Below are 14508 nucleotides of genomic sequence, written 5' to 3' on the forward strand. Positions count from 1 at the left end.
ACTGCGCCACCCAGGCGCCCCAGGCATGCTGTTTTAAAAATCTCTTGGGGGCGCCTGGGTGGCTCGGTCGGTTAAGTGTCCGACTTCGGCTCAGGTCATGATCTCACGGTCTGTGAGTTCGAGCCCTGCGTTGGGCTCTGTGCTGACAACTCAGAGCCTGGAGCCTGTTTTGGATTCTGTGTCTCCCTCTCTCTCTGCCCCTCCCCTGTTCATGCTCTGTCTCTCTCTGTCTCAAAAATAAATAAAAAATAAAAAATAAAAAATCTCTTGAAATACTCATTTAAATTTTTTTTCAGAAAGGTATTACTAATTCACTAAATTGCTTTCCAACAAGGTTTGATCAATTTATACTCCCAACCTCACTAGTGGGTCAACTGCACACAGTTGAATACCCTTGAACTCGTAAATCCAGTACCTCTGCTAGCAAAAAAAAAAAAAAAAAAAAAAAAAGAATTTTGTTTTAATTAGTATTTTTTATTCATACGGATATTGAAAATTTATTTCAAATAAATGTTTCTTTTAAATTATTGGTCAGATTTTCGGCATATAAGCAAATACAATGATCAGTCATATACCCATTGTTTAGATTCAACAATGGCCAACATTTTATCCTTATGTGCTTTATCTACTCTCATGAATGTTCCAAGGTCCTTCATCACAATTCCCCATTAGCCTGAGTTCAGGGCCACCAGATCTCAAGTCTGTTTGCAACGTTTTCCTAGCCAGGTGTGACCGTCTCCTTCTGGTGGATGCCTGGTTGATACGTATGACACGTTCAACCTCCTTCTATGTAGTCCCCGTCCAACTGGATACTGAGGGGAGTGCTCTGGAGTAGTCTGTGCTGTTTTTGGATTTATTTCCCAGCCTCAACGTCAACTGACCTGTGGTTTCAGCATCCTCGTCATGCTGTAGAAGCAGGCCCTGCATGACTCTATTTGTTCTCAATGTTGATTTTTCAAGAATGTGAGAAAAGGTCAAAATTTAAGCAGCCACTATTTTCCTATGAGAACCTGGAAACTAAGATCTTTTTACTGGTTCTTAAATGTCCTTTGCACATGAAGAGGATTGGCCAGACGTAACAAATAGGATTGTGCTTATTGTCTCCTTTTACATTTTGCTAAAATTTTAAGCCATCAGCTTTTTAAATGTTTATGTCAAATTAATGAGCACTTTTTTTTGTGACATTTTCCAGTTTTTACATTGTGGGAGTAAGCATTTCCTATTCAGAGATTGCATAAATATTTGGCTGTAGTATCTGCTGATTTTTATCTATCTGTATTATTTTTAATCATTTAAAGTATCTGCAGTACGTTTGGTCTACAGAGCAGAGTGATAATCTTTAGAGTTTTTTTTCCCCCAAGTAGGTATTTTTTCACACACTTGTAAAATAAACAATTGTTTCTTCAGTGACTTATGATAATCTTTTTACTGTATATGAAGTTCTTATCAATGTGTATCAGGTCTATTTCAGGGACATGCATTCTGTTGCAAAGTTATTGATTATGGCATTGTTTATAATAGTGTAAAGGGGGGGGAACTTCGGTTTTAGCGAAGTAATTATGTTATAGATACATAATGTTAATACTCTATTACAGTTGGTTTGTACACTCAGGAGTTCTTTGGTGCAATCTGAAACTGGTCTGGATGCAGAGGGCAATCTCCCCAATTGCCTGGGCCCAGCTTGCAGTCGGTCAGTCAGAGCCCGTATCCTCTCCGTTACTTCCTCCCATAGTTACAAAGGTGATGTTATTGAAGCATATGTACTGATATAGAAAGTTGTTTGCATTATATTGTCAGAGAACAAATGTAGGTTTTGTATTCATGTCTACATGTCTGTAGGTATAACTATAAATTTTAAAACATTTATTTTTGAATATTAATACACACTGGCAAATATCTGGAAGAATACTTCCACATTGAAACTATTAGGATCTTTGAGAGTTGAAGTTCTGGTTAGAATATTATTTCCTTTTGCTTATACATCTGTATTTCTTGATTTTTTTCTAAACAAATATGCAATACTCTGAAAACAATCTTATTTTGATTTCAGTTGCTTACATTTAAATGGATTAACATTTTGTTTAAGTTTTATTCCAGTTTATAGGATTAGATTTTGCTTTTGACATTTTGATAAATCACATTTAATTAATCTCTGAATCCAAGGGAGGGTTTTTATCTAAGGGCTATTTTTTTTTTGTTTAACAGTAGAGTCATTATGGTAATGAGAAGTGGTAACTCGTGATGAAATCATCTATTTTATAGCCCTATCTTTAAGTCATGGTTGATGTATCCTCACCACTTTCAAGTGAAATAGACACAGACCATCAACTGCCCATGGGTTTGGGGTGACTTGACTCCTATGGAGTTTTCTGGTAAGCCCGGTGCTGGCCTCTTGACTTCCTCACAGGATAAGCACCCAGTTTTCTGATTGCAACAAGTTCCTTTTTTTGGATTTCTTTTCTTTTTTTTTTTTTTTTTAATCTATTTCTCTATCTGTGGAGGCATCTTTTGAAGAATATTTTTTGAAGGTAAATCCCTGCATATGGCTAAGACTATCCTGTAGTCTTCACGTAAGAAAAAGAAACTTAGTTATGTAAATACTTCTTCAGACACAACCTTTCTCCTTCAAAGTTCTGTAGCCGCTGTAGTATTGTCTTCCAGTGAGGTTGACTCTGTTTTTAGAAAACCTGTAATTTCTGCCTGGAAGCTCCTAAGAGTTTTTAAAATTACTCCCTTTAAAAAAATTTTTTTTTTATGTTTGTTCATTTTTGAAAGACAGAGAGAGACAGAACACAAGCAGGGGCGGGGCAGAGAGAGAGGGGGACACAGAATCTGAAGCAGGCTCCAGGCTCTGAGCTGTCTGTCAGCACAGAGCCTGATGCGGGGCTCGAACTCACAAACCGTGAGATCATGACCTGAGCTGAAGTTGGATGCTCAACCGACTGAGCCACCCAGGCGCCTCTAAAATTACTCTATTTTATTCAAATACTCGGCTAGTATATATTTAGGCGTGCATCTATTTTCTTCAGTTTAGTCTGGTACATGCTTAATACTTTCTGTTTGCATATAACAGAATTGGATTTTTTTTTGGGGGGGGGGGAGGTTCTTTTTCTTGACGAATTTTGTCCAATTATGTGCTTATTGCTTCTTTTGCAATGTCCTGGTTAGATCCTGAATTAACACCTATAAGTCTGTATCGAATCTGTGGTTTTTGTTGCCTGCTGTTACTTTCATTGGTTTTGTCTTCCACTTGGGATCTTACCACTTTCCTTGCTTTGTCCTTTCTGCCTTCTTAGAGAACAGTTCCGGCTGTCTTCTGTTTCAACGATTACCTTGTCCTCAGTATCAATTCTACCCTCTACTAGCTGTAATGGTGCTTTTACGGCTTCCTGCTACATATTTACTTCTCTGCCATTAATTCTTTATAGGATCCAGCTCATTTTTTCTATATACTTCATTGCATTTTAATCTTAGTGTGTGGCTTTTTAACCTCTCTTTTCATATGACTGTGCTTTCACCGAAGTCAAGGTTTTTTGATAATATTGAGGAAGTGAAACTTTCCCCCATTCCCATTCTGGTTCCAGTGAGGAATCACATGAGGGATTTTCTCTTAAGTCTCTAGAATGAATTCTGCTTTTTCCTTTTACTGCTTTTTGTTTGCTTGTTTTTTGTTTGTTTGCTGGTAAGCTCCATTTTTCTGTGGTTAATTTACTCATGCTTGTATATGAGGCTTATCCCCTCTTGGAGCTTCCTGCAGAGAGGGTAATTGTTGTTAGCCCTAGCATCTGTTTGCTTATGTGCTACTTGCATACTGCCCTTGGTTCTACTGCTGGATGGAAGACTGATGGCCCAGTTTCTAGTCTAATTCCTGATATCCAGCTGTCTTTGTGTTTTATAGTAGTTCTAAAATGAGGTGAAAAATTCTTCTAGACCACAGATTATAAATAGTTACACCATAGGCTACAGAGATGTGTTATTGGATTAGCACAGTATTTTCGGTTTGTTCTATTTAAAAATATTTGACATCTTTTAAACTTGTTTTATTGTGGTATAGCTTGCGCGAAGGGTGCACACCTTAAGGGCACAACTTTTTGGATTTTGACATTCAGGTATACCAACCAGCTTCATCACTACCCAGACTTCTCTCCTTGGCAGGAGCCTTTGATCTGACATTTTTCTTTGTCAGTTTTTTGCCTGATCTTGAACTTCATGAAATTGGACTCATATAGCATGTCCACTTTTGTGTCTGGCTCCTTTAATTCATCATTACGACTGGGAGATTCACCCGTGTCGGAACATATAAAAATAGTGTGTTCTTTTTATTTTATTGTTGTGTAATATTTTGTATGGATATATTGCAATTTATTTATCTCTCCTACTGCTGATAGGCATTTAGATTGTTTCCAAATGGTGCCCTTATGAAAAAAGATGCTATGAACATTCTTATACACGTCTCTTGTTTGATTTACCTCTCATTTCTTTTAAGTATAGACTTGGGGGAATTGCTGGATTGAGAGTAGGTAAGCACAGTAAATTATTTTTTAATACAACTTGCTATTTTGAGATAATTATAGATCCAGATGCATTTGTAAGAAGTAATAGAGAGAAATCCTAAATACACTTTTACCCAGATTCCCCCAATGGTAACACATTCCAAAAGTATAATACCACAACAGGGATATTGTCACTGACACAGTCAAGATATAGAAAATTTCTGTCACTGCAATGATTCCTCATGTTGCCCTTTGTAACTACAGCAACTTCCCTTCCTAACCTCCAAGAACTATTAATCTGCATTGCTATAATTTTGTGACTTTGAGAATATTATATTAAAGGGTATATAACCTATTAGGACTGGCATATTTTAATTCAGCATAATTCTCCAGAGATTCATCCAAGTGGTTGTGCTTATGAATAACTTGTCCCTTTTTTATTGCTGAGAAGTACTCCTTGGTATGGAAGTCCCGTAGTTCATTAACCATTCACTCATTGAAGGACATCTGGGTTGTTTCCAATTTCTGGCTATTATCAATAAAGCTGTTATGAACATTTGTATACAGGTTTTTGGGTGAACATAAGATTTATTTCTCCGGGATAAATGCCCAGTAGTACAATCACGGGGTCATATGGTACTTGCATGTTTAGTTTACGAAGAAACTGCCAAACTATTTTCCATAGTAGTCGTGTCATTTTACATTCTCATCAGCAATGCATGAGTGATCTAATTTCTGCACATCCTTGCCAGCATTTGATGCTGTCATTATTTTTTATTTGATCTATTCTGGTAGATGTTCAGCAATATCTCATTGTGGTTTTAATGTGAATTTCCCTAATGGCTAATGACATTGAACATCTTTTCATGGGCTTCTGTGCCATCTGCACATCCTCTTCATTGAGATGTCCTTTCATGTCTTTTGCCCATTTTCTTTTTTTTTTTTTTTTTTTTAACGTTTATTTATTTTTGAGACAGAGAGAGACAGAGCATGAACGGGGGAGGGGCAGAGAGAGAGGGAGACACAGAATTGGAAATAGGCTCCAGGCTCTGAGCCATCTGCCCAGAGCCTGACGCGGGGCTCAAACTCATGGACCGCGAGATCGTGACCTGAGCCGAAGTCGGATGCTTAACCGACTGAGCCACCCAGGCGCCCCCTTTTGCCCATTTTCTAATGGGACTGTTTTTCATATTGTTGCTGTTGTTTGAGAATTCTAAATACTAGTCCTTTCTCATATATATGGCTTGCAGATATTTTATCCCGCTCTGTGACTTATCTTTTTATCCTCTTAGCAGGAACTTCACAGAGCGAAAGTTGTTAATATTAATAAAGCCTAATTTACGGATTTTCCCCTGATGGATCATGCTTTTGGTGTCAAGTCAAATAATTATTTGCCTAGCCCTAGGTCATGATGAAAAATTTTATCCTATTTGTAAATAAAAATTTTACATTTTACGCTTAAATCAGTGATTCATTTTGAGTTAATTTTTGTATTAGGTGTGAGCTGTAGATAGAACGTAAATTTGTCACCTAAGGATGTCCCAACAGCTCCGTAATATTTATTTAGAAATTATCATTCCTTGGCTAGCCTTAACAACACAAGAAACAACAGGTGTTGATGAGGATGCAGAGAAAGGGGAACCCTCTTGCACTATTGGTGGGAATGCAAACTGGTGCAGCCTCTCTGGAGAACAGTATGGAGGTTCCTCAGGACACTAAAAATAGAACTACCCTACAATCCAGCAATTGGGCTATTATGTATTTACCAAAAGGATACAAAAATACAGATTCAGAGGGGCACAAGCACCCCAATGTTTATAGCAGCATTATCAACAATAGCCAAACTAGGGAGAGAGCCCAAATGTCCATTGAATGATGAATAGATAAAGGAGATGTGGTATATGTACACAATGGAATATTACTCAAGCATCAAAAAGAATAAAATCTTACATTTGCAATGACATGGATGGAGCTAGAATGTATTGTGCTGAGTGAAATAAGTCAGGCAGAGAAAGACAAACAGCATATGATCTCCCTCATATGTGCAATTGAAAAAACAAAACAGATGAACATATGATAAAGGGCAGAATCAAGAGAAGGGAAACAAACCACAAGAGGCTCTTAATGATAGAGAACAAGCAATGGGTTGACAGAGGGAGATGGGTGGGAGATGGTCTAAATGGGTGATGAGCTCTAAGGAGAGCACTTGTGATGAGCACTGGGTATTGCATGGAAGTGATGAATCACTAAATTCTACTCCTGAAACCGAACCAATATTGCACTGTATGCTAACTGACTACAATTTCAAAAATAAAATAAATAAACTGAAACCTTGAAAAAAATAAAATAAATAAAAATAACAATGATCATTCCTCCACTGAACTGCTGTTGCAACTTTGTCAAAAGCCTATTGAAAATATTTTCTAAGTTTTCTATTCTATTGTGCTCACCTATGTGTCCATTCTTTTGTCAACATCGTGCTGTCTTGATTATTCCAGCTATAGCAGGTCTTGAATTAGGTAGACCAATTCCTCTTCTGTTCTTTTTCAAAAATTGTTAAGCTATTCTACTCCTTTGGTCATTCTATATAAATTTTAGAATACTGTCCATATCTACAAAAAGACTTGTTGGGATTTGGATACGAATGACATTAAACCTATGTATCACTTAGAGGGAAATTGGCATCTTTGCTACATTGAGTCTTCTAACCATGGCCATTTCCATTTCTCCATTTATTTAGCTTTTTAAAAAAATTCTTTCACTAACATTTTATAAATTTTAGTATCTAAGTCCTGTACATGCTTTATTAGATTTACACCTAAGTATTTCTTTTTTTTAGATATCATAGTGAATAGTATTATATTTTTAATTTCAATGTCCAACACACTTGTTTGTTTCTCTCTCCCTTTTTCTTAAATGTTTATTTACTTATTTTGAGAGACAGAGAGAGCACAGGGGAGGGGCAAAGAGAGAGGGATAGAGAGAGAATCCCAAGCAGGCCCACAATCATGGAGCCCTATGTGGGGCTTGATCCCATGACTGTGGGATCATGACCTGAGCCAGAATCAAGACTTGGACACTCAACCAACTAAGTCGCCCAGGTGCCCCTGTTTTTCCTTTCCCTTTTTACCCGGTTTATTGAAATATAATTGACAAATGCCACTATATTAGTTTAAGATGTACAACATCTTAATTTGATATATGTATATATTGTTAAGTGATTACCACAATAAAGTTAGTTAACATCCATCACTTCACATAGTTATGATTTTTTTTTATTGTGATGAGAACTTCTAAGATCTGCTCTCTTAGTAACTTTCCAAACATAGAATATTGTGTGGATAATTATAGTCATTATGCTATACATTATATCCCCAGAACTTATTTATCTTATAAATGGAAATTTGTACCTTTTGACCACCTTTACCTGTTTCCCCCATCCCTTACCCCCTTACCCTTGGCAACCACCAATCTGATCTCTGTTACTATGAGGGTTTTTTTTTTTTTTTCACTTCTACATATAAGTGAGATTATGCAGTATTTGTCTTTTTCTGCCTGACTTATTTCACTTAACATAATGCCCTCGAGGTCCCTCCACGTTGGTGCAAGTGGCAGGATTTTCTTCTTTTCTATGTGACTGAATATACATATACACACATATATGCCACATTTTCTTTAGCCATTCATCTGTCAATAGACACTTAAGTTGTTTACATGTTTTGATTATTGTAAATAATGCTGTAGTAATGTGGAGGTGCAGAAATCTCTCTGAGATAGCAATTTCATTACCTTTGGATATATACCCAGAAGTGGTATTACTGGATCATATGGAAGTTCTACTTTTCAGTTTTCGAGGAACGTCTATACTGTTTCTTATAGTGGCTGCACCAATTGACATTCCCATCAATAGTGCACAAGGGTTCCCTTTTCTCCACATCCCTGCCTTGTTATTTTTTATCTTTTTTGATAATAGCCATTCAAACAGATGTGAGGTGATGTCTTTGCATTTCCTTGCTTGATGATTAGTGATGTTGAACAGCTTTTCATGTGCCTATTGGCCATTTGTATGCTTTTTTGGAAAATGAAATTTTCAAGTTTATTTATTTTGACACGGAGAGAGAGAGAGAGAGAATAAGAGAAAATCCCAAGCAGGCTCCCAGTTGTTAGCGTGGAGTGGTCACAGGGCTCAATCCCATGAACCATGAGATCATGACCTGAACCAAAATTAATAGTTGGGCACTCAACTGACAGTCACCCAGGAACTCCTCTTCTGCTCATTTTAAACTGGATTGCTGCTGCTGCTTCTTCTTCTTCTTCTTCTTCTTCTTCTTCTTCTTCTTTTTTGTTTTTGGATTGCTTATTATTCTTATTGTTTGCTATTGAGTTGCATGAGTTCTTCACACATTTTGGATATTAACCCCTTGTAAGATATATGATTTGCAAATATTTTCTCCCATTTGCCATGCTGCCTTTTCATTTTGTTGGTGGTTTCCTTTGCTGTGCAAAACCTTTTTAATTTGATGTATACTACCATGTGTTTATTTTTGTATTTGTTGCCTGCTTTTGTTGTCAAATGTTAAAAAAAAAAAAAAAAAGTCATTGCCAAGACCAATGTCAAGGAGCTTACCCTCTATGTTTTCTTCCAAGAGTTTATGGTTTCAGGCTTTACATTCAAGTCTTTAATCCATTTTGAGTTTATTTTGTGTATGGTATAATATAGGAGTTCAGTTTCATTGTTTTGCACCTGACTGTCAGTTTTTCCACTGTCCCTTTTCCATTGTACATTCTTGACTCCTTTGTCATAATTTAACTGACCATACAGGCGTGAGTTTATTTCTGGACTCTATTTTGTTCCATTGATCTATGTATCTGTTCTTATGCAAATAACATACCGTTTTGATTGCTAGAGTTTTGTAATATAGTTTGAAATCAATAAGTATGATGACCCCAGCCTAGTTGTTCTTTTTCAAGATTGCTTTGGCTTTTTTATTTCATTTGTGGTTCCATACAAATATTAGGATTGTTTGTTCCATTTCTGTGAAAAATGGCATAGGAATTGCAATGACTCTGTAAATTGCTTTGGGTAATATGGACATTTTTTACAATATTAGTTCTTCTGATTCATGAGCATGGAGCATCTTTCCATTTCTTTGTGTCTTCATCAATTTCTTTCATCAATGTCTTTTGGTGTGTCTTACAGCACATTTGTTTTTAAAAATTGATTTGTATTGGGGCACCTGGGTGGCTCAGTGGGTTAAGTGTTTGACTTCAGCTCAGGTCATCATCTCACTGTGAATTTGAGCCCCACATCAGGGTCTGCTGTCAGCACAGAACCCATTTCAGATCCTCTGTCCCCCTCTCTTTCTGCCCCACTCCCACTCACGCACATGTGCCAGCTCTCTCTCTCTCTCTCTCTCTCTCAGTCAAAATAAATCAACATTAAAAAAAATTGAACTTGTGTTTATGGTCTTGTATGATCTAGTTTGCCACACTTCTCATCACTTCCCACCTAGGCCATGAGGATGTTTTTCCTACATTAATTGTATGAATCTCTGATAATTTCAACAGAAAAAATTCCTGAAAAATCTAAAATCCCAGAATAGCCCTAGTAGCAGATTTTTTTCTGTTTCTTTCACCACCTACTTCACTTTAACTTGAATGTAATCTCCGGGATTTAGCCCAAGAACTTCAGATAATAGAATTAGTATTCAATTTAAGCCTCACTTTTATTTTTAGAGTTTTCTTTCATTTGTCAGCAAAAAATGTGTGAAGGGGTCAGGTGTGTGCATAGATTTTCTTATGCATATGAGTATCTAGTTATTCCAGCACTGGTTGTTAAACAACTGTCTTTCCTTCATTGTATTGCTTTTGCTCCTTTGTCAAAGATCAGTTGACTATATTTATGTGGGTCTATTTCTGGGCTTTCTATTTTGTTCCATTGATATATTTGCCTATTCTTTTGCAGTGCCACCATGTCTTGGTTTCTACAGCTTTTCAGTAAGTTTTGAAGATACATAGTGTTTGTTCTGACTGTTCTTCTTCAATATTCTGTTGACTATTCTAGGTTTTGTCTTTTTATACATACTTTGGAACAAATTTGTCAATTTCCACAAAATAATTTACTGGAATTTTTATTGGGATTGCTTTGAAACTGTAGATCCATTTGGGATGAGCTGACATCTTGACAATATTGAGTTTTCCTATCCGTGACCATGGGCTATTTCTCTAGCTTTTAAGTTCTTTGATATCTTTCATCATAGTTTTGTAGTTTTCCTTATATAATATATATTTTGTTAGATTTATATTTGAGTCTTTCTCTCTCTCTCGCTCTCTTTTATTTTTCTTTTCTTTTTTTTTTTGGTGCTATAATAAGTGGTATCATGTTTCTAATGTCAAATTCCATTTGTTCTTTGCTGGCATATGGGAAGAAAATTAACTTATTATATTAATCTTTTATCCTTCTAGTTTGCTATACCTGAGAACTAGTTCCAGGAGTTTTTTGTTGATTTTTTGGGGTTTTCCATATGACAACAGTGTCATTTGTGAAAAAAGTTTTATTTCTTCCTTCTCAACTGTATACCTTTTATTTCCTTTTCTTGTCATATTGTATTAGCTAGGACTTCTAGTAGTGCTTAAAATCAGGATGAGAGGAGATATCCTTGCCTTGTTCTTGAGTTGAGTGGGAAAGCTTTCAGTTTCTCATCATTAAGTATGATATTAGGTTTCTTGTAGATATTCTTTATCAAGGTGAAGAAGTTCCTCTCTATTCGTAATTTACAGAGTTTTTTTTTTTTTTTTATCATGAATTAATGTTGATTTTGTCAAATGCTTTTCTGCATCTGTTGATATGATCATGTAATTTGTCTTCCTGAGGTAGTGGATTACATTAATTGATTTTTGAATATTGAACCAGTCTTGCATACTTAGAATGAATGCCATTTAGTTGTGGTGTACAATTCTCTTCACCATTGTTGGATCTAATCTTATTAAGGATTTTTGCATCTATTTCATGAGAGATATTATTGTGTAGTTTTATTTTCCTGTAATGTCTTTGTCTAGTTTTGGTATTAGGGTGATGCTGGCCTCAAAGAAGGACTCTTTAGAGTACTCTCTTAAGAAGTACTCTCCCTGCTTCTATCTTCATGTAGAGATCATAGATAATTAGTATAATTTCTTCCTTAAATGTCTAGTAGAATCAACCAGTGGTGCTTTCTGTTTTGGAAAGTAATTAATTATGGATTCAATTTCTTTAATAGATGTAGATTTATTCAGATTATATGATTCTTGTGTGAGTTTTAGCAGATTGTGTCTTTCAAGTATTTGGTCCATTTCATCTAGATTGATAAATTCACGGGCATAGAGTTGTTAAGAGTATTCCTTGATTGTCTTTTTAAAGTCTACAGGATATGTAGTAATATTACCTATTTCATTTCCAATTTTATTGATTTGGGTTTTATCTCTTTTTTCTTCTTAGTTAGCCTGGCTAGAGACTTCTCAATTTTACTGATCTTTTTCAAAGAATCAACTTTTGGTTTCCTATTTTTAATGCCATTGGTGGTGGTTTGAATTTTTATTACTTATTTTCTTCTGCTTACTTTGGAGTTAATTTGATCTACTTTTTCTAATTTCTTAAGGTTGAACTTTATATGGTTGATTTTTTTTATCTTTCTTCTTTTCTAATATACATATTCAACACTATAAATTTCCCTTTATTAATTATTTTTATTATATCCCATAAAGTTTGATAAGTTTGTTTTAATTTTTGTTTAGCTCAAAATGTTTTAAATTTTCTCTTGAGATTTCTTCTTTACCCAATGTGTTATTTATAAATGTGTTATTTAATATCCAAGTAGTTCGGGATTTTCCAGTTATCTTTCTGATATTGATTTCTACTTTAAGTCCATTGTGGTCTAAGAGCAGACACTGTATAATTTCTATCTTTTAAAATTTGTTAAAATGTGTGTTATGGCTCAGAATGTGATCTATCTTCATAAATGTGAGCTTAGAGAAGAATATGCATTCAGCTATTGTTGGATGAAGTAGTCTCTAGATGTCAATTATATCTACTTGATCGAAGATGTTGTTAAGTTTACTGATTTTCTGCTTCTTGGGTCTGTCCATTTCCAATAGAAGGACATGAAATCTTCAACTGTAGTAGTGCGTTCATCTATTTCTCCTTGAAGTTTTATCAGCTTTTGGCTCACATATTTTGACATTGTTGTTAAACACATGTATGTTAAGGATTTTCATGTGTTTTTATTTCTTATCACTTTCTTATTTTCTGGTGGTTGTTTTGTTGAAAGCATCTTCAGTGTTTATGATCAATTCTCATTTAAACCTCTTTGTCCTTTCCATGCTGTTGGAGCATTTGTTTGTTTGTTTGTTTTTGTCTTCTCCTTCATTGATTTGATTCCTGTAATACCCATTTTGCTCCTCGCTGTCTCCAACCAATGGGTTCACTTACTAGATGGGGATATTGGGCTCTTGATACTCAGAATAGGAAGCTTTATTTCTATGCCATCAAGTCTTCTTGGCAAGCATCTGTCCCTGTGTTGAAGTCTCTTCTGGTCATGGTTCCCTGGTAGTATACCTGCCTAGGGCAGGAGTCCTCCTTGAGACCTCTCTTCTTTGATTAGTCCAATCTGCCAGTTTTTAGAGATAAGAAGTCAGTGATGTGTTCCATTCATAAGAGTTCAGGTTTGCCTCTCTCCTGAAGCCCCTGTTCCCCTGGGTCAGACCATGTTTCTGAAGATGTTTTCAGGACCTTCCCTTTTAATTCCTCTTCTGGGTCTCATTATGTCCTTGTCTCAAGTTGATATGCATATCAATGCTTAATTAGTGTTATTACATCTTTTAATAATAATTATAGAAAATGCTGTCTTTATTTTCTTAAATCACTGTTGAAATGCAGAATTATGCTCTTGCTAGAGAAGTTTTTTCCCCTCCATTTTAATTATTATTTTTTAATGTAAAGGATTGTGTAAAATTTCTTGATTTGCCTGATTTTTATGGTTGTACTTCATTCTGGAATGATATCATAGCTTCCCTCCGGGAAGCATAAGAATTAGAATTTTGGTTGCAGACAATAGAAACCAATTCTAATAATTTAAGCAAAAAAGTAATTTATTGGCAGGATCTTCCATGGTTAATAGAACAGACAAAATCTTGAACAGAGAAAATCAGGCTTAGAAGTTTATGGAAACGAGGGCTACTCTCTGGCTACACACAGACCAGGAATTACCGACAGTCAAATCCTGTGCTGCTGCTAGAATAAATGAATTCTAACTACATCATTTTTCCATCCTTTATCACTCAGCTCAAGATTCAAAGTCCCTGAATGAGAGCCTTAGCCTGGTTTGGGAAGGTCAGGCTAGGAATGGTAATTTACAACCTTACTAATATTGGACACCACAGGGAAAACAAGGTTCCCTAAAAGGAAAACAGTGCAACTACCAGGATGAAAATGAGGGGAGGCAGAGTTGCAAAAACCAGCAAAAGACAAACGAAAGTTGTAACTGGGTATTTCAACTGTAATAGGAAGTAACCATCCTGTATTGCCTTGCTGAACAGCCAGGAGGTAAGAGCCGAGGGCTAACACTACCCTGGCATCTTTCTCTTCTGTCCAGTTATGCAGATAAATAACATTTTCCAACAACTTGGATTTCTTTATCTACAGTTAATGCTACCAGTTGACATATATCTTGCCCTCTATTTTATCTGAGTTCACTTTCTAGTGACCGTTCATACTTGTTTTGGGGTTGTTACATATTCAAGATGGACTCTTTATTATACCCATGTTTGTAATGTAGGATCCACCATCTGATATCAGTGATCAATGAGATCCTCAGATCATTGAATCAGATGTCCAGGGATGGACACAAATTCTTGCAACACCCCTTCTCCTCCTTCAGGACAAATGTCACTTCTTCAGAAAGTCTTCCTCACACCATGGTAACTAAGTAGGTCACCATATCTATCCTCACTCTGTTTAATTTCTTATTAGCCTTTATAATAA

The sequence above is a fragment of the Panthera onca genome, chromosome A2 (assembly GCF_046562875.1).
Source record: "Panthera onca isolate mPanOnc1 chromosome A2, mPanOnc1 haplotype 2, whole genome shotgun sequence".
In the NCBI taxonomy this organism is placed as follows: Eukaryota; Metazoa; Chordata; class Mammalia; order Carnivora; family Felidae; genus Panthera; species Panthera onca.